Genomic DNA, 25,727 nt, shown 5'->3' on the forward strand with positions numbered 1-25,727 from the left:
GAAAGAATGATGGTTGAGGGTTCAGTCTTTGAGAAGACATTATTATACACCATTTGAGACTCATGCAACATCTTGTACAAAGGGTAAAAGAATAAATGTTCTAGATAGTGGGAAGAGAAACAGTTAAGTATTAGTTTCTAAGAAGGACAGGGACAGGACAGAAACAAAAGTCTCAGCTCACTATGTGTACCAGCATAAGGTCAACAAAAGTTAAGTCTTTCAAATAGTTATCTCTTGGTTCGATAATGCCTCAAGGGGTCCTAACACACATGGTTAATATGTTGGCAATTTACAGTCTGTGGTAAAACAAAAATGTGGTATCTGGTTGTATACTCATTGGTGAATGAACCAGGCTCTGATGGGTAATTTCAAACCCAGGTCAAAAAGAGTCCTAATTTAATGCTATGTGACAATATCTTAAACCAAAACTAGTAAACAAGAGAAGCACATTTTTAGGAAAGTGAGACATAGGAGTGATGCTGTGAGGGACTGGAGAGAAAAGAGGACAGTGCGAAGAATTGTGATCAAATGATATGTGCTCATGCAGAAGTCAGTCAATTCTTTTTAAAGTGGCCAAAGAGTAGTTGGAAAAGGGAAATATGCTGAGAACTTAAGAAAAAAGTTTCTTCACATACAACTGAATATAATGATTACTGAATTTATTGATGATAATTTCTTTCAAATTAAGATAATATAATTTTCTGAAATGATCCCAAGTCATTTAGAAAGCAAGTGTTCTATTTAATGAAGCTAAAATTGTTATGAAGCAGGAAGCATTTGATTTGACTGTGTGTAAAATGTTGGTTGAATTTAGTTGTAAAAGAGTATGCTAATTGAAAATATGCAATTTCAAAACCAATGAACAAATTTTAAACATAAATAATTTACCATTTGAATGTAAATTATTAGGTCAGCAAAGTTATGATTATATTCACCATATCACCATCATGAATTCAGATGAGCTGGTAGAATGTGGTGGCGTTGTATTATAGACATGCAGAAAATTAACTTATAAGGTCAATTTATAATAAGAATATATTTCTGATATAAAATATGAGAGTTCAAAAATAGACTGAATGCAATCATAAGTACAAGTACTAAGATCTATAATAAATATCAAAATATCTTTAAAACATAGCATAATCTAATCAATAACTATACATCAATATCAATATGACAAAATGATTCCTCTTTTGCATATTTAAGTAGTGTTGTATAATAAACATAGACTATCCTATGATTAATGAACTATATAATATTATTATCTTGCTGCCAATAGCTTTGTAAATCACAGTGGTTTATTGCATCAATTCATATTGAATCAACTTTACATGTATGTATGCAATTAGGTTGAGATTACATAAATTGTATTGACAACAATAAATTTATCTGTGTTTACATTGTTTTATATAAACACTTGTGAACTGTAAAATGAATATTGACTTGTATAGATTTTACTAAACATATGAGCCTTGTAGTGGCAGTTTTTATAGTAAACAAAGGATGTTGAAAATTGATTCATATAATAGAAAATTACATAATTTCAGCCCTGATTACATTTCTAACTTGCAAAAGATACTGATATAAACACTGTTCATAAAGAAAAAATATGTACTCAAATCAATACCCTTAATGAAGGTGCCAAACAATACTTAAGGGCTGAGTATAGCTCTTAAACTACTATGAGATTTAAACTTAAATAAGCATATATAAAACATCAAACTTTAAGAGGTTGATATGCCTTATGTTTCAATTCACTAAAACATACATCTATATTAATTTTCAAATAAAATTTGTCCCTAAAACATAGTTTAAGGAGTAATGAACATTAAGACTGAAATTGAAGTTTTATGAAATTAAGACATATGAAAATTATCTAACTTCTCTTTGGAAAAACAAATCTGATTTCTCTCCAAATGACAGGATATATCAAAATTTGATGACCACTTAAGTTGTACAACTAGTTAATAAGCGATCTTTGACATATTCTCTGAGTCATGCTTTCTAGAAATAAAGTTCAGTAATTAACTCTCTGGCCTCTAACAATAAGGATCACTTACTCTTGTTAAAATATAAAAGATTTTAGAAAATCTAAAGATGTATCTTAAAACTTCTGTGTATTTAAAATACATCGTGCCCATATTCAGCAAAGAATTCTAAATACTAGAATAAATTTAAGGAATTTAAATTTGTATTACTTCTGAAATTCACTTTTGATGTATTTTGGTTTCATCTCCATAACTGTATTTTTCTGTGTCTGTATTTAAGCAAATTTTGTATTCCAGCAAACATGAAGTGATCTGTTAGAAATTCCAGGAAGAAAAAATAAATTAATAGAAAATGAAATTATATTATCTGAACTAATAGATTATTTATGCTTTCATTTTAAATTTACTTTCTAAAACTTCAGTATGTGTGTGTGTTTCTGCATATGCATAGGGATTTATGAGTGTATATATCCATAGATGATGATCTTTTTAGTTAGATTCACTGGCAACTTTAAGTCCCCAATAATACAGTTGAGAACTGATCTTGAAACTTTTGTAAGAGCAGTTAGTGCTTTTAACTGCTCAGCCATCTCTCCATATTAATCTCCATAATCTCCATAATAATCCTTCCGTATTATTATTTTATGAACATATTAAACCATGGTAAAAAGGTGTTTTTTCAGCACAAATAGTCAATCCTTCAAAAAATACATACTATAAAGCAATTTAAACAAATCATAACAGATATCATTGATTTCTTTATATTTGGCCTGAATTATCAATAACATTATAAAATAATAGTGAGGATGTGCCACAGTAACATAAAAGAATAAACGTCTGACAACAGAGCACCATATGCTTTTATGCAATATTCTGAATTTTTTAATTAAGAAAATGCTGCTGCAAGGAAAATTAATACTAACTTAAAGTCTTAAATTCGTTCTAAATATTTAGGTTGAATAGTAAACCTTTGGGGGTATAATCACCATTTAAATCTGTTTTGGCAAGTTACAAGGAACTCTTTCTTTGATGGAAATGAACCAGTGACATAACATTTTCAGCCCTATTCATTCTCGATGGTAATTTACTTCTAATGTATAACTAAGGTATTATTTCTCACAGAATTACCGAGGAGCTCTCAAGATGCATTAACCTAAAGGGAACTCATCAGTCTTTACCATCTCTAATTTCTATGAAGCAGTTCATCTTTTTGAATACTTTACGGTCTGTGTCATTCTGTACACATTATCTAATTGTGCCTGCCAGATGCAGAAATGGATAAAACGTGAGCTGAAGATAGGAATCATGTATTAGACTAATTGTGATCTAATTTTCTGAACTACACCAAAACCAGTCATCTTCACAAGGGAATGTCTGATTTAAACTTGCTGCTTGAACATGTGAAAAAATTTGAAAATAATGGATATAACAGAGGTGTTTAATATAATTGCAAGACCTTCGGGTCATTATTAATATAATTTAGAATGGTTTCAAGCCTTAAAAATTTGTAAAAAATTTAAAAGAAATATATTAGACTTAATTTTCTCTGAAATTGAAAAGCTGTAATTTTGTGGGTTCACATTTTTATTCTTCTCTACCTCTGACAAAGTAATCTCCTGATAATATTTAATAGACAGATTTCTAAAACAGTTCTGAGCAGAGATTCAGAATCTATTTTGTGATCCAGATGCATTATAGTTTATGTTCCAGGAGACTTTAGCTATCATTTACTGTTTTGCTTAAAAATATCTTCACTTTTTGTTTCTATCTTACTCTATATTGAAAGGAAAATTCTTGGAATACTACTATTTTATGATTATTAATTTCACGAGGATGTATTTTCACATTTGCTTGAAATTTATCAAATTCTTTTGAAATAAAATCAAAGCATATTTTTGACTATTTATTAAATACCATTCCTTCCTGATAATTTTCAACATAGCCTAATATATTTATATTTATGTTCCAAAAATCAGTTAATATAAAGCATTAATAATTCACACATCAAACAATGCTGTGAATGTTTTATTTTTTCTTATGCTTTTGACATTTTGAATTGCATTTTTTTCCTTCTAATTCCCCAAATACTACAATACAAAGAAATTAGAAGCATCTTGGGAAAGGAGTATTCGTATTTCACAGGATGAATATATTCCCTTTGCTCTCTTTTCTTCTGTCTCCAATAGTGACTCCCTAGGATAGTCTATAACAATAATGTGGAACTGACACGGAGTTTCTTGAAATGTATTTATCTTTTCGAAAACCACCAACTCAAATACCTTCACTCACTGGTCTGAACAGATACTATGTAAATAATATTTGAAACAATGGGAACTCTGTACATGCACAGAATTGTCATATTGAATGCATATGAAGAACATCCTCTTACACTGGGTTATAGAATGTTTGCCTGATTGTCCAACAGTGGTAATCTGTACCTGAAAATACTGAGAGCCCTGTATCTGCTAGTTAATAAGACTGAAAGACTCAGAAGATTCATTTTGGTCCTGAAAACCTGAAGCCTATACAGTCACTAGTGTTCAATTTACCTTTAATGGTCAAAGAGCAGAGCCTCGGAATCAGCCAATAGCAAGAGATGGCAGAGGCAGTGGAAGCAAAAGCAGATGTATGCAACACAGAAAGAAATGCAGTGTGCAATGACTGGTGCTTTGTACAAGCCTTGTACCCTGGACTGCTGTCATAATATGCTGCCTGCTCTAAGGAAAGTTTCTTTCCCTCCAAATAATATAGAAAAGATTATCACAGATACAGCCAGAGACATGCTTCTTATTTGATCTGCATTTTGTCAAGTTAAAAATCAATATTATTTGCCATTTTACCATAGACACACAATTAATTCCCAAGTGACCCCATATTACCTTCCTTCTTTGTGCTCATAAATTCCCTCATACTTTCTTATAATATAAAGCATAATTTATATGGTTTCAATTTCTATCATTATGAATGCTAATACCAACTCATGTCAAAAAGGAAAATTGTATCACTCTTGAAAATTCCTTTTGATTCTATATTGGTTGTAGCATAATACCAAGCATGACCTGAATATCATATCCTTCTTCACATTATGACTATTTTGTTCATTAAATGCTAACACAGAGATTTTCCAGGGAATGTACGAGAGTGCACCTTCGTTCTGTAGGTAAAATGGACTTGAAATTCACTCCAGTATTTATGTTTTTTGTAGCAACGTAATTTGGTTGCTCATCTAAGATGTTTCTATGTGCTCAGTTTCCAAAAGATTTATTTTACTTACCTACACACACACACACACACACACACACACACAATAACACAATGTTTTGAGCATAAATATTTACATATTTAAATATATATTTATAAAAATATATGTGTGATTGATATAAAACCACTTATTTCTTGTTGCACATCTAATGAAAATTTAGTCACTGAATTGATTTTCTTTCTTTAGAGCAAATTAGACTTTTGTTCTCCTTTAACATAAATTTTAATGTCATTTATCTCTTTCATTATTTAATGTATAACATCATTTATTCTTACTCATAAAAAAGGTTATTGAGATTTTTTCACATCACTTCATTATAGCAATGTTTCCCTTGAAAAAATAAAGTTCTTTCTAAAACAAATATAAAAGTTAAAATGGTATGTTTATATATTCCCATCAATGTTTCAAGTTTAAAATTTTGAAATATATATTTTTATCTTTTACATTTAGGTTACCAAATAATATTTAGTAACTATGATAACTGAGTCAGCAAAATAACCTATTAAAATAATCACACTTTTACAAATATATTTACTAAGCAAAGGAGCACATATTATGTAATTGAACATATTTAAATATCTGATTTAGAGTAAAGATAAACAAACTTATATTTCTCTTTGTACTGATTTTTAGTGATTTTATATATTATATAGCTTTCACAATATATTGCTATATGGCTCTGAGTTATTAATAAAGTTATACACATTTATTAGTGTTATTAAAAACACTAATATCAGTAGAATATTATTAGGATAAAATATTCTAATATTCTAACTTTTCAAACATCTGAACTTGCACTAGGGTTAACAAGAAGACTCCATGTTCAGTACAAATAACTTAACAGAGCACTAATTTTCAAAATCTTGTTTTGTAGGTGAACATGAGTAGAATAGTCCCAAACTAGCTCAGAATTTATTATAAGGTTTATTTATTTAGGGGGCAGACTTACAGACCACAGTTCTTTGCATTAGCAAGTAACAGGAACCAAATCCAACAGCCAAGAGAGAGCAGGCAAGCAAGCACACACATTTTTGGTACCCAAAACCATGCTCATCCTCGTCCAGCATCTCAAAGGCCATTGCCTGGAGGAGTTTCCCTAACACCTCCCACTTTAGTCTAAACAAGAGAGTTCCAAACCTAATACAAAACTATATATAATAAAAAGAGATACCAAGTATAAAAATTGGTGTGGTAGAATTGTCTGGATTCTGTCAATCATATTTTAAATAAAAACTGATTGGCCAGGCAGGAAGTATAGGCGGGTCAACCAGACAGGAAGTAGAGACAGGGTGAGGAAAATAGGAGTACTCCAGGAAGCAGGCAACTCCTTCTGCAGTCCAGACCAGACCAGCTAAGCAGCAACATGTGGCCTGCCCTGCTGTGAAAGGTATCGAGCCATGTGGCTAACATAGATAAGAACAATGGATTAATATAAGCTACAAGAGTAATAAGAGGCCTGAGCTAATGGACCAATCAATTTTATAACTTATGGAGATCTCTGTTTGATTTTCTTTGGGGCTTGCTGGCTGTGGGTAACTGGGCAAAACATAAATTCCAACAAGCGGCCCTCATGTTACAAAAAATTAGAATTATAACCAACATAAACAATATTAAACACGAATCTTATGATAAGTATTTTAATAATTATTCTATCCTAAGGGATCTATGTCTTGTTTTAGAAATGGGTTGGCTACTCATGAGGGGAAGGTCTAGAAAACTATCTAGTCTTCAAGAGAGATTATAATATTGGAATAGAGTTACATAATGTTTTTATGTTCATCAATGTATCAATATTTTAGGTGGTTTCTATTGCCAAATAAGGTATTCACATATGAGTATGTCTTCTATTAATTATCTACACATCAGTTGATGAACATCTGGCTTGTTCTCACTTTTTGATCATCATATGTAGAAAGATCTCACTGGGTCCCACAGTCACTCAGTCCCAAAAAGATAAACAGACACTTATATTAAATATAAACTGTTTGGTCTATTGCTCAGGCTTACTAGATTCTGGCATCTTTCTACTTTGACTGCTACATTGTATCTTCTTTGATTCCACCTACTCTCTTATGTTGTCTCTGTTTTGATTTCTCACCTGACTTTTTTTTGCTAAGCCATTGGCCAACAAACAAAACTTTATTCATTAACCAATAAAACAATTATAAAGAGACTATCTCACATCAATCATTTTTTTCAGAAACACCTGTGTAAAATCAAATTTTAGTTCTAATATTGTACTAAGTATCATCCCAGGAAAATGTCTTTATAATAATATTTCTATATTAAGACTATCAAAATATTTATACTTTTTGTGAACAATTGATAAAGCTGATTTCTATCGTTTTAATCTCAATATAGGAGAACATGTGTGAGGTCAAATTTAATACTAAACAAAGGGCACTGCCATTAAACTACAGAGCTATCTGGACTCCTAATAAAATATTTATAATTTGCAACAAGCAATGACATCAAAGACCTTGGTATGTTGCACTATGAGTCCTTATTCAGTACAACAAATTAAGAGATTAGTTATCTATACCAATGTAGTTTATACATCACAAACATAAATGCATTTTGGTAGGCTTAATTAATTACATCTAACCCAACAATATAATAAAAATGTTACTGAATATATGAGACTAAAATGGAAAAAGTTTTTTTTTTACTTTAGAATTCTCAGGAAATAGTCATTAAAGAATAATGACTTTTCATTATGCTATTTTCTTTTCCCAATGTAATCTCATTATGAATAAAAAATATCAAAATCTTAATGTCTCATGTATCCTGGGAAAGAAACTTTACTACTTCAACCTTTTCAATATTCTGTATCTTCATCAGCCTGCCCTTCTACTACACTTATCATTTGCAACCTCAGTGAACTGTGGAGAAGAAATTAGATTATCAAGAAAAAATTCATAAAATGCAAATGATTAAACATATCATTCATAATATTACATTGCTTTCTTTTTTGCACACTTTATAAGTACAACTAATGATGCCAGAATGTTGTGGGAGTAACTTCCGCTGCCTCAACCAATAATCACTGAAGCAGGAGCCCACAGTGCAGCGGGGAGCGACTTCCGCTCTGTCAGCCAATAGCTGCTGAAATACCAGCCCACTGGGGCGTAGTATATTTCTCTCTTAAAAAGAGAAGCAGTTCCAGATAAGGCCCTCTTGGTTCCGGCTCTTGGTTCCGGTGCTCGGTCTCAGCTGCTGCTCCCGGCTCCTGCTCCAGCGACTAGGCTCCCTTCTGACGGTTTATGGTGTATGTAAGTTTTACCCCCCACCAAATAAATAACCCCTTAAAACATAACTGGTGTGGGATTGATTCGTTAATACCAGAAGTCATATCTTTCTAGAGATTCTGAGTTAAATATAGCTTATTACATTACCATATAAACCATTTAAATATATACATTTCTTAATATGCAAGTACATGCATATGAAGAGGTTATAAAACTAATCCTGTACAATATTGCTTATTTTTGTTTTTCCTGTCAAATTTGCACAATATTTTAGATTTAAATCTTCAAACATAAATGTAAAGTATTCCTATAGTGATGGTTAAGAATTCTAAAACTTAAAACAAGCAACCATTGGTCAATGTAATTTAGAGAAAGTCACCATTAATATAAATTACACATTTTATAGAAAGCAAAGACAGTCACATTTGACAATGTATGAAAACTAAAAATGCTTGCTTTTGCTACATTTTAAAAACCAGACAATTTCATGCAATGTAGCACTTTTATACATTGCTAAGAAAAGGTTGCTAGCATTAGATCAGAAAATCAAAAAAAAAGAGTTTAGTTTGTCAGTTTAAAAAAGATGCTAAGAGAAAGATGGAATATGTAATAAGAATGATGAGAAATGCTCACTGGAAGTTTTGTGAGAATTGCATGCATGTTCAAATACATGACTAACAATCATTTCAGACAAGAAATCCTGTAGGTTCTGTGCACATAAACACATTCACTAGCAATATCTATTCTGCCTTCTCCACTTCCCGTATCTTCTGTTCATGCACTTGTCGATGTATAAATCTAGCTTCATAAAAGCTCAATCAAGCAGAACTACCTCAGCAGTAGTTTTCATGGGTTGGTAAGCAAACTGCTGTATTGTATGAATTATTATTGTAACTCAATGAATGAAAGTAGAAATGGCATCTCTTTTCATTACTTATTTTCTTTAATTTACCCAAATGAATTTAAGATGTAGGTAAAATACATTGGGTATGTATGGACTTTAAGAAAGAAGAGCTGACAGACACTGAAAGACGGTATTTTGTGGTGACCACATGAAATCCAGATACACATATCTTTAATTCTCAGAGGAAGAATCATAATTTTAAATAAAAATATACTTTTTAAGAATTTATAATAAAATTGCATTTTAACATTAGGCAGATGACTCTATTCATAATAGCCAGAAATTGGTACTAGTATAATTGCTGGTCAATGTAAAAATGGATGAAGAAAATGTACCACATATACATATATACATAATGGAAGATTACTAAACTCGTACAAAAATGAAATCACAAAACTCACAGATAAATAGCAACAGATCAGGATAATGGTTTGAATGGGAAGAACAGGGATGGACAACTAAAATTATGGTATATTTGAATGACTGCATGGAAGCCTAATATAGTAGAAGTTTCCTAAAATATGCATGTATATTAAGGTAAACTAAACGGAGTTATTAAACAATCGAGAGACAAAGTTCCAACTGTACCTCTCTCCTCACCAAACAATGGTTACTCTTCTAGGAATGGTATAAATCTACAAAATTTTCTTTGCCATAGAGGTCCCATGGGAATCTGCAAACAACTCAAGCTATTGCCAAGTGTATATACAGCTCCCCAAAACTGATGATAAGGCCCAGTTGCTGAGAAAAAAGCCTAGAAAATTTACTAAGCAGACCATTTCAAACTGGTGCCTTCACAGAGACTTCATCACTACTGTCTAGTATTCACAATACTGGAAGGTACTCTGTATGCTACAAAAGGAGAAGGGTAAACTCCATACCAGCTATAAACACTTTGATTTACAATGGTGTCATGATTGAAAGATAGTGCAAAGTGAAACAAAACTTGTGGAAATGACAAACCAATATTCCTTGAGAAGGAACCCAATGTAGACACAGCTCTGGTGTACAAGACATAGAAAACAGCTAGATCAGGAAACTAAATACTCCTTTTCTGCCAAAGGAATGTAGCAACAAAATGACTCTTAATGGAATTCTACTATAACTATAGATCAGTGTATTCCTTGCTCTGACCTTTATCAGAGATACTTCCTCCTGGGGCATATGGAAAAAGAGAACCTTATCTGGACAATGTACAGAGAGTGAAAGACATGTGACACTTACCACTAATTGTGATTTCTCCTTCAATGTGATCCTCTGATAGCTGTAAGAACCCTGTGGAAGTGGGAATGGAAAGATTCGATCCAAAGAAGATGGAGAATACCAAGGAAATAAGGTATTTTAACCACAGAAGGGCAAATGCAGCTATGAACTCACAGAGATTTTTGCAGCATTTGTAGGACCTGTACAGAATAGGAAATGATGAGGGTCCCAGCATTGACAGTGAAATTAAAAATGAATCTCCACATCCTTAAACAAAAGATTCCTCCCTCTTCAAAATAACCACATGTAAATGAAAACAAAGTGGTTTTCTCTAATGGGGTCTCACTGGTTATATAAACTCCGAAAGACAGACATTATTTCCAGACATAGACAGCCTAAACAAAACAAAGTCAGTAGTATTTTTGCAATTGTTTTGTATATAGAATCTCACAATACTTTGTCTCAACAATGTTTTTCTTTTTATCTTACTCTGTATTTTGCTTATATATTATGTTTTCTAATTTAGGGAATATATGTGTTTGCCAGTGTGTGTGTCTTTATTTCTATGTGCATCTTGTGATTTTGACTTAGCTCTTTGTTTATCTGTTCATTTGTTTGTTTTTTTCCATTCAGGTTATTTGTTTGTTTGTTTGCTTGCTTATAATTTATCTAATTTTATTAGTACCTTTATTATCTTAGATGAACTTTTGTTTTTACATGGCAGATATCAGGAAAAGATATTTGTGGATGTGGAGTTGAGTATCATTAAAAAGGAGTTGGGATTGTACAGTTGGGATTGATAAAATATTGAAAACTTGTTAAAATACACAAAAGACACTAGAATTTGGAACCTAGAATATGTAACTGGAGGTTTCTCTCCCACATGTCACCATTGTGTTACTGGTCAGCAGGCATGTTGTCTCTTGAGTGGCTGGCTCGAATCTCTCAGACTCTGACCTTTTCATCCTATGTCTCTACTTGGATATCCCACCTGACTATATTTTGCCCTTCCATTGGTCAAAGCTGATTTATTTTTCAACCAGTGTGAGCAACACATATTCAAAGCATACAGAAAGACATTCTATATTAAAATTATATCAGTAATGATGAAAATTTTATGGAGGATGACTAGACCTGAAAATAATATTGAAGTGGCTAAAAATAATATTGAGGTAGAAGTTCAATGGTCAAGAACACTTATTACTCCTCCAGATGACCCAGATTTGGTTCCAAACACCTAGTTCAGGCTGCTTACAAATGCCTTTAAATCAGATTCTGGGTATCCAATGACCAATTCTGGGTGTCTCAGTTCTTTGCCTCTACTATGTGAAAGTTAGGGATTGAACTCGGGTTTTTTACAGGAAGCAGCCTATCAGTGAATAAATGGTGTAAACAGATGTGGTAGTTGGTTTGTGTATTTAGGAATGATTTTTACCTCTAATAGTGCAGACTCAAGATGGCTAAAACATCTATATCTTATTCAACAAACAATATTGTAAGGAGTAAGTCACAAAACAATCCCATACCAGTTTGGAATTATGATTAATAAAAGGGTTATTTATTTAAAAGGAAAAAAACTTATAGATCACCGTCCTAGACAACAGCCCTTTGCACGACCAGGAAAAGAGTCTGTTAGCCGGAAGTGGAGTCAGAAGCAAGAGAGGGAGCACATGGCTACTGCTGCTTTTTCAAACCAAAGAGACCGTGCCCAAGTGGACTGGTATTTTAAAAGCTATTGGCTGAAAAGGCAGAAGGAGCAGAAGGAGCTCCCGCAGCAATAATGTAGATTGGAATTTTATAAATCCTGACATTGTAAAAAGATAATCAGTCATTTTCCTCCCCTGAAAATGTAAATATATATGATAAAGAAATGCATTTCAGTAAATAAGGAGGATATAAAAAGTTCCCTATTCACAAATAGCATAAATGTGTATGAAAAATTTACCTATAACTAGTATAATAAATAAATTTAATACATTTATAGGACTCTAGGTCAATGTAAATGAATAAATAATGTATATACAATAAAGCAAACAACTTAAAATTTAAAATATCTGCTTAATATAGAACCAAAAAAATATTCTAAGGCTGAAGAATTAGCTCAGGGATAATGTTGGTCTAGCATGTTGAAAAAAATCCAACTTGTCTCCAATTCTACAGGTAGAAAGAATTCAGTAACAATAATGAATATAATAAAGTTTATTTAATAAAATTGAGAAAAGTAAAGACCATTGAGAAAGTTTAGCATATTTATTAAAGAAACAGAAATAAGTGAAAATATATTTATGTTATTTTTAATTTTAATACTTTATTTTATATACCAACCACAGTTTTCCCTTCCTCTTCTCCTGTTCCCTCCCATCATCTCCTTTCTACTGCCCCTCTCTACTCCTCATAAAGGGTAAGGCCTCTCATAGGAAGTCTGCAAATCCTGGCATTATCAAGTTGAGACAGAACCAAGATCCTCCTCCTTGCATTAATGTTAAGCAAGGCATCCCCCACAAGGAGTAGGTTCCACAAAGCCAGAACATACACCAGGGGTAAATCCTGAAGCCACTGGTAGTGGCTTCATAAGCAGATGAAACAGTACAACTGCTACCGACATGCAGAGCACCTAGGGCATCCCTTATAGGCTCATTAACTGTTATTCTAGAGTCCATGAGCTCCCATGGATTCAGGCCAGTTGTATCTGTGGGTTTCCCCATCATGATCTTGACCTTTCTTGCTCATGGAATCCCTTCTGCCTCTTTTCATCTGGACTCCCGGGGCTTGGTCCAGAGATTGACTGTGAATCTCTCTGCATCAGATTCCATCAGTTAGTGGATGAAGGTTCTATGACAATTAAGGGTAGTCTCCAATCTGATTACAAGAAAATGTCCATTCAGCTACTCTCTCTCCTCTTGCTAGGAGTCTTAGCTGCGATTATCTTTGAGGATCCTTGGAGTTTTGTAATCTTTGACTGTGCTTCCTTTTCCCATCTGCCCAGTCCCAAATAATCACTCAGAAACTATATTACAGCACTGCTTGAACCAATGGCTCAGGAATATGTCTAGTTAGCTCTTACATCTTAAATTAATGAATTTCTATTAGTCTATGCATTATCACATGGCTGTGGCATTTTCTCATTTCCTAAACATCTTGCTTGTTCGTTTAGTGGCTGGCTAGCATCTCCCTGACTCTACCTTCTTTCCTTCTCTATGGTGGCTTGGATTTCCTGCCTTGTTATATTCTGTCCTGTCATAGGTCAAAGCAGATTCTTTATTAACCAATAGTAATAAAACATATTCATAGCGTACAGAGGGAAATCCCACATCAGAGTTTTCCTAGAATCTGATTTCTCCCTAACCTCGTAATGGTATATTCATTTTCCTAAATTAGAGTAATTTAGGAAATTGCTGTTAAAATTTTAACACTACTACCAGAGTATTCTAAACACACACACACACACACACACACACACACACACAATCTTTTATGGAATCATAGAATCTTAACAATCAAAATGATATTCATTTATCTAACATGACTTAATATTATAGCATATTTTCAATTTTATAAAAGGAAATAGAGATAATGATCCAAAAATATACATTGGTCAAGAAGACATACCAAAATGCCTGAATGATTTTTGTGTATATAAAGTCAGCTGCCTCCTTAAAGAATGGCAGAATGAACTGTATGGGAAGAAATATGTTTTCAGTAATTATGTGTGATAAACAGAACTGTCACACATTAAACAACTTAATATGCCCTTTATAAGATATTTGTACATATCATACTGCACTACATATGTACTTCTCAATCTTTCAGAATATTGAAACTGTAGAGCCTGAAGACATGAGAATATTTAGGAAATATCACCCTGAAAGAAGCAAAACAAACAAACAAACAAACAAACAAAACCCCGCAAATCAGAGAGGTGCTTGTCTCCTGAGAGAAGAGATTTCACATAATCCTAACTTCTGGTCATTCCATCTTGCAGGATGAGATGGAAACTTAACTTAAATAAAGATGAGTAAGTGTTGGAAAGGACTGTGTCTTGACCAGGACTATATATATATATATATATATATATATATATATATCAATCACTGGAGCACTATTTAAACAGTAACCTCACTTATAGACTCAAAAAGTAAACATGGTGATATAATTTAAAAGATAGACCAAGAACTGACACACTCTGGCATAAAAATTAATTTCTTCTCATAGATAAAAATTCCTTTCTGCTGAAGTAGCTTTATTCCCATTCATTCAGGTAAAACCAGAGAAGGAAAGACCAATCTCAGAGATTCTGGAGCACAGATAGGGGAAGACTAGCTTCAGAATCCTCTGAGTGATGTTCCTTAACTATCCTCTGACCTTAAATGACAGTAGTGCTATCTTACAGGAGACTTCCTTTCCTATTGAATCTGATTGATGGAAAAGAATACCTTTTATTCTTTTTCCTCTGACAACTTCATTTTGTATTCCAGTGAATTGTCTCTGAAAACTTGCAGAAAACTGAGATAGTCTTTCTCTGTCAGGGAAGGAACAGTTTGAGAACTGATGATAACGGCAAGAAATTTGAAAACCACGAGTGAAAGTGGGTCAAATGCCCAAGTTGAAAATGGGTGCAAAAAGAGGACCCAGGATGTGCATTTGCTAACTGATTAAAGAGTGTTCAATATTTTATTAATCCTCTTTTCAGTCTCTGAGCAATTGTTTCAAATAAGATTGCTAGAGTTATATGGATAATTAGAGGACAGAAATCGTAAATAGAAATATTCTAAACACTCTCAAATCAAATGTTTAAATTACTTCCATTTAGCAATGCATTTCTTATTGACACAAATGCAAACTCATGATAAATTAAACAAAATTCATTAAATTGATTGATTTATGTGGATATAAATAATGCATATTTTTTATATACACATATAAGAAATAATGGATACTTGCTATGCGGCAGATTTAAATAGTATCTTAAATTATGAAGCATCTATGTTACAGATATTTAAAGACTCTAGATCTCTTTGACTGATCTAAACAAATTTGAATTGAATGTGTGTACAAAGAATTGAGCAACATAAAGGCAATTCATTTATTTATTTATAACTTATAAAACTATAATATTTTTAACTTTTATTTGGATGATTAAAAATGATCTTGTTTTTAAAGGCAGCATCCTGTGCAAAATTAAATTGCTTCAACAAAGGCTCTAATCTTTAATACAGCTGAAAAACAAGGAAAAATAAGGAAGAGGAGAAAATAAACCTTGTGGTATATAGAAGTCCATAGATTTGTACTTTTAAAAAATGTCCACTAGCTAATTATCAGAAACCTTATCTCCCACATAGACGATGATAATAAAGATATGCCAAACATAAATCTTAGGTTATGTCAATTTATTCCTGACATGGGCAATTTTGGCAGATAGCTCTACAAGATGTTCATGTATTTTTTTGATATGAGGTTTCGAATTTTTGCTGCACCTTTTAATATTCTCTTAACTTGTTTTGTGTTCTATTTGCAAGAGATTTGACTGCTTGAGTTACCCATTTCACACTTTATCTTCATATTTTCTTTAATAAGAGAAGGAATAGTCCGAAAACCTCACTGTTTAATTGTTTGTAATGATTTGCTGGAGCTGTAGCTCTGGCATTATCTGTTACAGGATAGGAATGTGATGTGAAACTCACAACTGACAGACGGCTCCTCTGGGAAAATTGCAGCTGTGTGAGATTGCTCTAATTTAAAAAGTAAGGGAGTTGTTCTGTTAAAGCGAAAGTGTGACTACCAACAAAGAAAACATTATACCAGGGAGAGAAAATCTCATATTCTAAGTATTTTACAATGTTTTGTAAAGTCATGTTTTAATAATTTTTGAACAATTATCAACTTAGGAAATTGAAACTAATTTCCTTGTGTGTGTGTCTGTGTGTGTGACAATAAAATAAGTAGTATTTTGTTTAATTGAATTGTTTTGTTTGGATGGTTCATTAAAAAACATAAAGATGTATGAGTGTTCCAGTTTTCTAATAGAAAACATTTCATCAATTTCTAAAGATAAATTTTCGGATTGTTTCTTATCATTCAAAAGAGTTATTCAAAAGATTTGCACAATAGTGATAATACTAGAATAGTAGATGTCATCGAGACATGTGTGTGAAAAGGGAGCCACTAACATATCCAAAACATCATGCATTTATTTCCCACTTTTCATTTATTATTGTTGAATTTATTTAACTCTATCGTTGTTTATAATGAATTTTAGTAACTTTCATTATCAATTCCTTTATATCATACCATCTTTTTCATTGTGAACCTTTCCTTTACACGAAATCCCAATCTTACTGTTCTTTCTTTTCAGGAGGAGCTGATTCAAAGGAACAATGAGAATAAATCAGTGACTCTATAATTGTTGATGTAAAATCATAACTTCCCCAACAATTAGTGCCAAGTAAACTTGCACATTGACCTTCATTAATACAAAGAGGCTTTGCATGCCCACACTGAATTTAGAATATTCACCCCATCCTGGAGCAGTCAAAAAGAATAACAGTGTGGAAAAAGGAAGAAATCAGTGTATTATTAATATGTTTGAAGCTCAGATATTTTTCTCTTATCTTTTTTTATCAATTGTATTTATTAAAGATCTTTTCTTTAAATTGATATTATGCAAGCAAAGCATCAATGAAGAAACAGAAAAGTAATACTCTTTTCTAAGTTAATAAGTAGGTCTATGATGGTTAAGATTTATTTTATTTTTATTTATTCATTTATTTATTTTAAATTAATTTATTTATTTATTAAAAATTTCTACCTCCTCCCTGCCTCCCTTCTCCCTCTCCCTTCTCCTACCCCCTCCCTCTCTGGTCCTAAGAGCAGTCAGGGTTCCCTGCCCCGTGGGAAGTCCAAGGTCCTCCCCCCTCCATCCAGGTCTATAAAGGTGAGCATCCAAACAAACCAGGCTCCCACAAAGTCAGTCCATGCAGTAGAATCAATACCCAGTGCCTTTGCCCTTGGCTTCTCAGTCAGCCTTCATTGCCAGACACATTCAGAGTGTTCAGTTCGATCAAATGCTCTATCACTCCCAGTGCAGCAGGCCTTGGTGAGCTCCCATTAGATCAGTTCCACTGTCTCAGTGGGTGGACGCTCCACTCGCGGTCCTGATTTCCTTGCTCACGTTCTCCCTTCTTCTGCTTCTCATTTGGACCTAGGGAGTTAAGTTCAGTGTTCTATTGTGGGTCTCTGTCTCTATCTCCATCCATCACCAGATGAAGGCTCTATGGTGATATGCAAAATATTCATCCGTATGGTTATGGTCAAGGTCAGGTCAGGTACCCTCTCCTCTGCTGCCAAGGGAACAATCTGAGGGCCTCTCCTTGGGCCTGGAAACCTCTCTAGAATCAAGTCTCTTGCAAACTCTAAAGTGGCTCCCTTAGTTGAGATTTATACTTCCTTGTTCCCATATCCATTTTTCCTCCCACTCCCCATCCCCTTCCCCCAAGCTATCCCCAGTCCTCTCCATCTCCCGTCTCTCTAACCATCTCCCCTTACTTCCACCCCCTCACCCCCCCCCCCCGTGCACCCAAGTTTGCCTGGTCATGTTGTCTACTTCCAATATCCAGGAGAATAACTATATGATTTTCTTCAGGTTCACTTTCTTATTTAGCTTCTCTAGGATCACGAATTATAGGCTCAAAGACCTTTAATTATGGTTAGAATCCACTTATTAGTGAGTATATACCATATTCCTATTTTGTTGCTGGGTTAGGTCACTCAGTAAAGCGTTTTCTGTTTCCATCCATTTGTATGCAAAATTCAAGATGTCATTTTTTTTTACCGCTGAGTAAAACTCTAATGTGTATATGTTTCACACCTTCTTTAACCATTCTTCTATTGAGGGGCACCCAGGTTGTTTCCAGGTTCTGGCTATTACAAATAGTGCAGCTATGAACATAGTTGAACAAATGCTTTTGTAGTAATATAGGGCACCTTTTGGGAATATTCCCAAGAGTGTAATTTCTGGGTCCTGAGGGAGGTTGACTCCCAGTTTCCTGAGAAACTGCCAAACTGATTTCCACAGGGGCTACACAAGTTTGCATTCCCACCAACAATGGATGAGTGTTCCCCTCATTCTGCATCCTCTCGAACATAGGCTATTATTGGTGTTTATGAGTTTAGCTATTCTGAGAGGTGTAAGATGGTATCTCAAAGTTGTTTTGATTTGCATTTCCCTGATCGCTAAGGAGGTTGAGCATGACCTTAAGTGTCTTTTGGCCATTCGAAGTTCTTCTTTTGAGAATTCTCTGTTCAGATCAGTACCCCATTTTTTAATTGGATTAATTAGAGTTTTAGTGTCTAGGTTGTTTTCAAATTTTCTGAGAAATCATCACACTGACATCTATGGGGTCTTTGCTTGCTTGCATTCCCACCAGGAAATCAGGAGTGTCCCTTTTCCCCACAACTTCTCCAGCATAAGCTGTCATCAGTGTTTTTGATCTTGGCCATTCTAACAGGTTTAAGATGGAATCTCAGAGTTGTTTTTATGTGCATTTCTCTGATGAATAAAGATGTTGAACATTTCCTTAAGTGTCTTTCAACCATTTTAGATTCCTCTGTTGAGAGTTCTCTTTTTAGGTCTATACGTTCATTTTTTATTGGATTATTTGCTCTTTGGATGACTAATTTCTTGAGTTCTTTGTATATTTTGGAGATCAGACCTTTGTAGGCTGTCGTTTTGTCTTGTTGACTGTGTCCGTTGTGTTACAGAAGCTTTTCTGTTTCAGGAAATCCCATTTATGAATTGTTGCTCTCAGTGTCTGGGCTATTGGAGTTATATTTAGGAAAAGGTCTCCTGTGCCAAAGTATTCAAGAGTACTTACCAATTTCTCTTCTGGAAGGGTTAGTGTGGCTGCCTTTGTGTTGTGGTCTTTGATTCATTTGGACTTGAGTTTTGTGTATGGTGATAGATATGCATTTACTTTCATTCTTCTACATGTTGATATCTAGATATGCCAGCACCATTTGTTTAACATGATTTCTTTTTTCCATTGATTTTTTTCTTCGTTGTCAAAAATCAGGTGTTCAAAATTGTGTGGATTCATATCCATGTCTTTGATTAGTTTCCATTGGTCCTCCTGACTGATCTTATGCCAGTTCCAAGATGTTTTCAGTACTGCAGCTCTAGGGGAGTTTGAAGTCAGGGATTGTGATGCCCTAAGAAGTTCTTTTATTATACATGACTGTTTTAGCTATCCTGGTGTTTTTGCTTTTAAGAAGTTGTTCTCTCTCTCTCTCTCTCTCTCTCTCTCTCTCTCTCTCTCTGTGTGTGTGTGTGTGTGTGTGTGTGTGTGTGTGATGACTTAAATTACATTAAAAATTACACTAAAAGAAAATTTCGAATATTAGGTTCATTATCAACATATTTTCTTCTAAAGAGTAATTAAATATATGTCTGAAAATCTCTTTTAAATGATTATGCATTTGACTTACAGCTTCTAAATGTGTATCAGATAGAATAATATAATAGAGATTCTCATGTCTAGAAATGTGACAGTCAGGTGTGAACTAGCTCTTTGACATAGAGTGGAAACCCATACATTTTTGTAAAATGTATGTTATCACACTTGTAATGAAATTCATGGAATCTTTAGGCAGGAAGCAAGATGATCTTTTTAAAGAAAGTCTCTGAACATAACGTATACACACGCAGTATATTCTCTCTAAAATGTGAATTGACAATTCTGGGTTCAGATAAGTTAACTGTGGATCAGTAAAGTAAGTGTTGAGGTTTATTCTCAAGCTTTGAAATATGAGAAATATTGAGAGTTGTGTTTCTGCTCTTTTAAAAAGATTCAGAGTTTTTGATTCATTTAAATTTTAGGAACATAGAGAATATGCCATGTTGACCTCATTGGCAAGAATGTTTTAATCTTATTTGTGTAATGAGTTGCAGTGTACAATCCTGTCTTCTCAGAGTGGGGCTAGAAAAGGAAGTCAAATATTCTGTTCTATTCTCTCTTTCATTTCGTTGAGAAAGGGTCTTGACAAACTTGTCATTATGCAGGTGTACATAGAACATCAATAATTCTTTTTCCTTAACCCCACCCCCATGCATATACACACAGGGGAGCACAGACAGTGATAGGTTTACAAGTATGTCATGATAGCACTTGGTGTTTATGTAGTTTTGATGTTTTGCAGTTGGTGCTTACTTGAACAATGGCTAATTTTGGCCATGAAAAGATGTGTTCAGTCATATCAAGAAAGTTTATAAGCTTTAATTGTAGAAACAACTATGTTTATCACTGAGAAAGATGAAAAACTTGGGTAACTATTTGAGTGTGTCATCAGAAATGAAGATTGTGTTTAGAAAGAACAAAGAATGGGAACACAAAATGGGGAGAGGAAGAGAAAGAGAGAGAGAAGCAAGACAGTGAAAGAGATTGATGATATTAAGATTAGGGACTGGCTACATAGAATTTGGAATTATCCCCCTTATTCATTTATTTATTATTGACTAAACCTGGAAAACTGTTAACAACAAATAAAAAGAAATCATTGTTTACCAAACAAACATTAATTCATTTTTACTATTTAGCAAGTCTCCATTAGAATGAGTTTTTCTTGTTATTTGAGTCTATGTGATAAGCATAAATATGAAAAGTAACATTTGTAAGTAATAAACAATATATAAAATAAACATATTCATCTAATTGTGTTCATAAAGCATTTTATTAGAAAAAATATAGTTTCATAGTTGCTAAATATGTTTATAGGCATGCACACATTTGTAGATCCATAATGAGGACTCTTTTAATGTCCTCATTATTGTCCAGCTTCTCTGGGATTGTGATTTGTGGGCTTGTTTTCTTTGTTTTATGTTTAAAAACCGCTTAAGAGTGAGTACATGTGATAATTGTCTCTATGGGTCTTATACCTACTTTGTATTACAGATCTTTCAGTTCTGTGTATAAAATAATTATAGAGAAATATTTATCTGAAAATAAATTCTTGTATAATCAAGACTGGATGTAAATACATAAAGATTATCAATTTTTCTGCCATACTACAAAATACAGTAAGTTACACATAAGCAAATAGGAATAACTCCAGAATTGCTAATAGAAATTAAAAACAAATCAGGTGGAAATTCATGGAATTACAAGATGGTTTTTCTGCAGTGAAAAAAAAAACCCGCTAAAATTATCAACAGAATCTATGAAAATTATTGTACATTGAATTAAACTACAAACCTATGGAGTACACTGAGAGTGGGTAAATGAAAATGTAGAGAAACAGTGTGAGTTTACCATCCATTCATCCAATAAGGTTGCCACCTTTGCAACAGTGGGCACATATGAAGCTAGGCATCACTGTAACTCACTGGGTTCATAGCTAAGTTTTGTGCTCTTGTAGCATGCACTGCATCTTATGGTACTATAAAAGTTAGTCAGCAGGAGTGAAGAGTCTATGTGAGTACCAGTTTGATTTTTCGCTCAAATTTGTGGTGTCTATAGCAATAAGATCTTACTCTCAAGTCTTCAAAAATATCTAAAAGTATTAACAATAGCTTGTAACATTTGGGTATTCCTGTGCCACACCAGCCAACATCTCAAAAAGAGGTAATCCATCCCAGGCACAGGGCTTTTTATTTGTTAGCTTTGTAATGTATTGTGGTAAAAATATTTTGACAAATCATCCACCCTGGTAAAAAACACTTTCAGAGAATAGGAGAAGTATCTGTCAGTCAATTGAAGATTTCCTATGTTTCTACATAACATGAAAATTTTAACTTTCTATAACTTCTTGGGGATACAATAATATTTATTTGTATATCAAAAATGTTTGAAAGATTGCATTTGTGGGCAGTGGTGGCACACACCTTTAATCCAAGCGCTCAGGAGACAGAGGCAGGTGGATCTCTGGGAGTTCGAAGCCAGCCTGGTCTACAAGAGCTAGTTCTGGGACAGGACCCAAAGCTACAGAGAAGCCTTCTCATAAAAAATAAAGAAAAGAAAAAGATTGCATTTAAGTAAATAACCAAATATTTATTTGGTTGGATGTTATTTAAAATGTGTAAATAAAGACAGCAATTAATTTGACTTTTATTTAAACTTTGTTGGCTGAAAAAGTAGCTTGGATGTCAGAACATATCTTAATTACAAGTATAGAAGATACTGATGTCTATTAACTCTGAAAATCAAGATTCCTCACAAGTAGCCTATAACATTTTATTCTCAGCAGACAATCAATCGCCAACCATAAGTTAAAAGTACACTGGGTACTCGACAAAGCGCTTAAAGAAAAATCATCGAAGTAGAAAAAAACAAGCAGGCAATTATATGGGAAGCTAAGCAAACACCTGGTCCTAAAAGAACTTAAAGGGTGTATCCATCACTGCTTCTGTTGAATCTACTTCTAAAATTGGAAGACATCATTTTGACACATTGGATTCTTTTATTTAGGAAAGAATCAGCATCTTCTCTCCAGTAGTTGTAAATTCCAATGACAACTCACTGCAAAATAGAAAATTATGAGGAAATAAGCGATGCTGTATATTCAAAGTACAGCTACTTAACTTTTATCATGTGTGTTATTCTCTTTGAAAGAAAATCCTACTCTTAAAATCGTCACAATGTGTTCAACAAAATATTCTAAAACAAATTCTTAGTTGTTTCTTAGAATCATTAATCAATTATATATTGTTTATGGTTTACCGGTCAGTTCTATACTGGTTTCCCTAGAGAAGTATTTGTTGTATTATGTGTATGTCTATGTTTTTCCTGTTACTTAGTCATGGTACTATTGCTGTGAAGAGACATCATGACCAAAGCAACTCTTTTTTTAAAAAGAATTTATTTATTTGTTAAAAATTTTCACCTCCTCTCCTCTTCCCATTTCTCTCCCACTCCCCCAATAACTATTTTTAGTGATAATTATCTACAAATTAAATTAGTGTTCATATAGGTCAGGGTCTCACTTGTCTGTCTCACTGTACTTGGTTTAACCTCATATCAACTTTTGCATAGCAGAAGTTAAAGCTAAACATTTTGTGGGGGGGGACGGTGAAGGAACTATGACAGATTTTGTGACCTCACTAGCTATGTAACTAATCAACATTGTCAAAGGTCACATACATGATCAGAAAACCATTTGTAAACCTGAATTCTGACAGGGAACTGGTTTTCTAAAAAGATGTTGCAAGCCCTAGACTGCAACAGCTTGAAGTAATTGTCTGGTTACCAAAAAGAACTAAGGACTTAAAAACAGATACATCTTGCCACCCAAAAGAATTCCAGTGTTTAATTAGTAAATGAAAAAAATGCTCCATGTGAATGGTGATTAGTAAAAACAAATCAAGCCTCATTTGAAATTCAATGTTATGATAAGTTGGCAAGCACAAATATAACAAGTGTGTGTGAGTGTGTGTGTGATTGTGTGTGTTATTTATCTGTGGCAGATGGCAGAATTTGAAGAAATTTGAGCATCTTCTGTGCATCATTGGTATAAATATGTCATTATATAACTTGTACAGAAAATGGATGTGGACCTTCTAATAAACATCCATAGAAGTGCCTTATTATTCACAAAATCTACTTCTGAATACTTATCTGAATTAAATGTTATCAGGAACTCAAAAAGACCTGCACTATTGTGTTTACTGTATTATTATTTACAATACTCAAGAAATAAGGAAGTAATTCAAATTTCCAATGATAAATATATAAAGAAAATATTGGTAAGTGTGGCACACACTAAAATGACAATACTTGGAAAATAGAGTCAGAAAGGTGATGAGTTCAAGCAAGCTGAAGATAATATGAGGCTTTTTCTAAATCCAGAGAGAAAAGGAAAGGACAGCTAGAGGAAGGTGAAGGCACATAGGAAGAGGAAACAAAGAAAAAGAGACAGAGACATAGGAAGAGGAAGAAAAGAAGAAGAAAAGGAAGAAGAGGAAGAAGAAGAGGAAGAAGAATTAGGAGGAGAAGAAGAATTATGCTGAAGTTGAGGAGAAGTCAAGTAAAGAAGGACTATGCTACTTACCAAATTGCTGAATTTCACCATTCAGTTCTTGAGCCCAGCAGTCTTCATGTCACATATAAATAGTTGGATTGAAGTAGACAAAGCAAACATGAAAACACAAGCCACAGTGAAGATCTTTAAGGTTCCTCACTAAACTCACTTTCCCAAAGTCAGATCCAAAACCTAAACTGACTTTGCAAAATAGGAGATAGTAACTGTACAGAAAGCCATGCTTACAAGGAGAAAAGCAAAACTTTATAAAACAGAGGGGAAATAGCATTTAAACAGGCGGTGAAACTGAGGTGCTAGAGATGACAAACGTACCGATGGCATCTGTACTTCTGGTGATATCCCCATCAAGTTTGTACTTCTGGTGATAGTCCCATCAAGTTTTGCATAATATAGAAATTTTATTTTCATTTTTAAAGCTAAGAGAAGTACTTAGAACATTTCATAGCTTGTTAGGAAAGAGAACCTGTGTCAATAGTAAATTTTTTCCAAAGCTGGATTATTCTTGTGAGACATCTTTTCCTGAGAGTTTTACATACTACTCTCGGTTCCCAGAAGGGATATCCTGATGTTGACACATGTGTAACATGGAACAAGTGACTTGTGATGTGGAAATTTCAAAATTTGTTGCATGTCTTCCTGATCAGAATAGGGTTCACTCCCCCAAACAAGAGATTTTGCTATGATCTAAATTCCACCTATGTGTGAATTTTCTTCTGACAGACAATCTGCAACTGTCGTGCTTATGCTGAAGTGGTGTTGTACAAAACCGTGGTTATTTTCCTAAAGGTGCATCTTCAGATTAATGAGTCTGCCATGTTCATTTCACTCTCTAAAAATCGCAGTAAGCTCCTGACAAATTCTTTCACAACATGGTTAGTTTGTAATGTTGTCCTTACTGTAAATAACCCCTGTTTAGTTCTTCACCTGAGACTCCACTGGGTTTCATTGTGCAAAGTTTTCATATATTTGTACTGACTTATCTGTACAAGTTCTGCCTCAAATATCATGATTGTTTATGAAACATATCTCTCATAAAGATGGACTGAGTGTAGAGAAAAGTTATTTATATGTCAAAAGATAATCTTATCACACACTAA

This window comes from Myodes glareolus, chromosome 2 (assembly GCF_982192425.1).
Source record: "Myodes glareolus chromosome 2, mMyoGla1.1, whole genome shotgun sequence".
NCBI lineage: Eukaryota > Metazoa > Chordata > Mammalia > Rodentia > Cricetidae > Myodes > Myodes glareolus.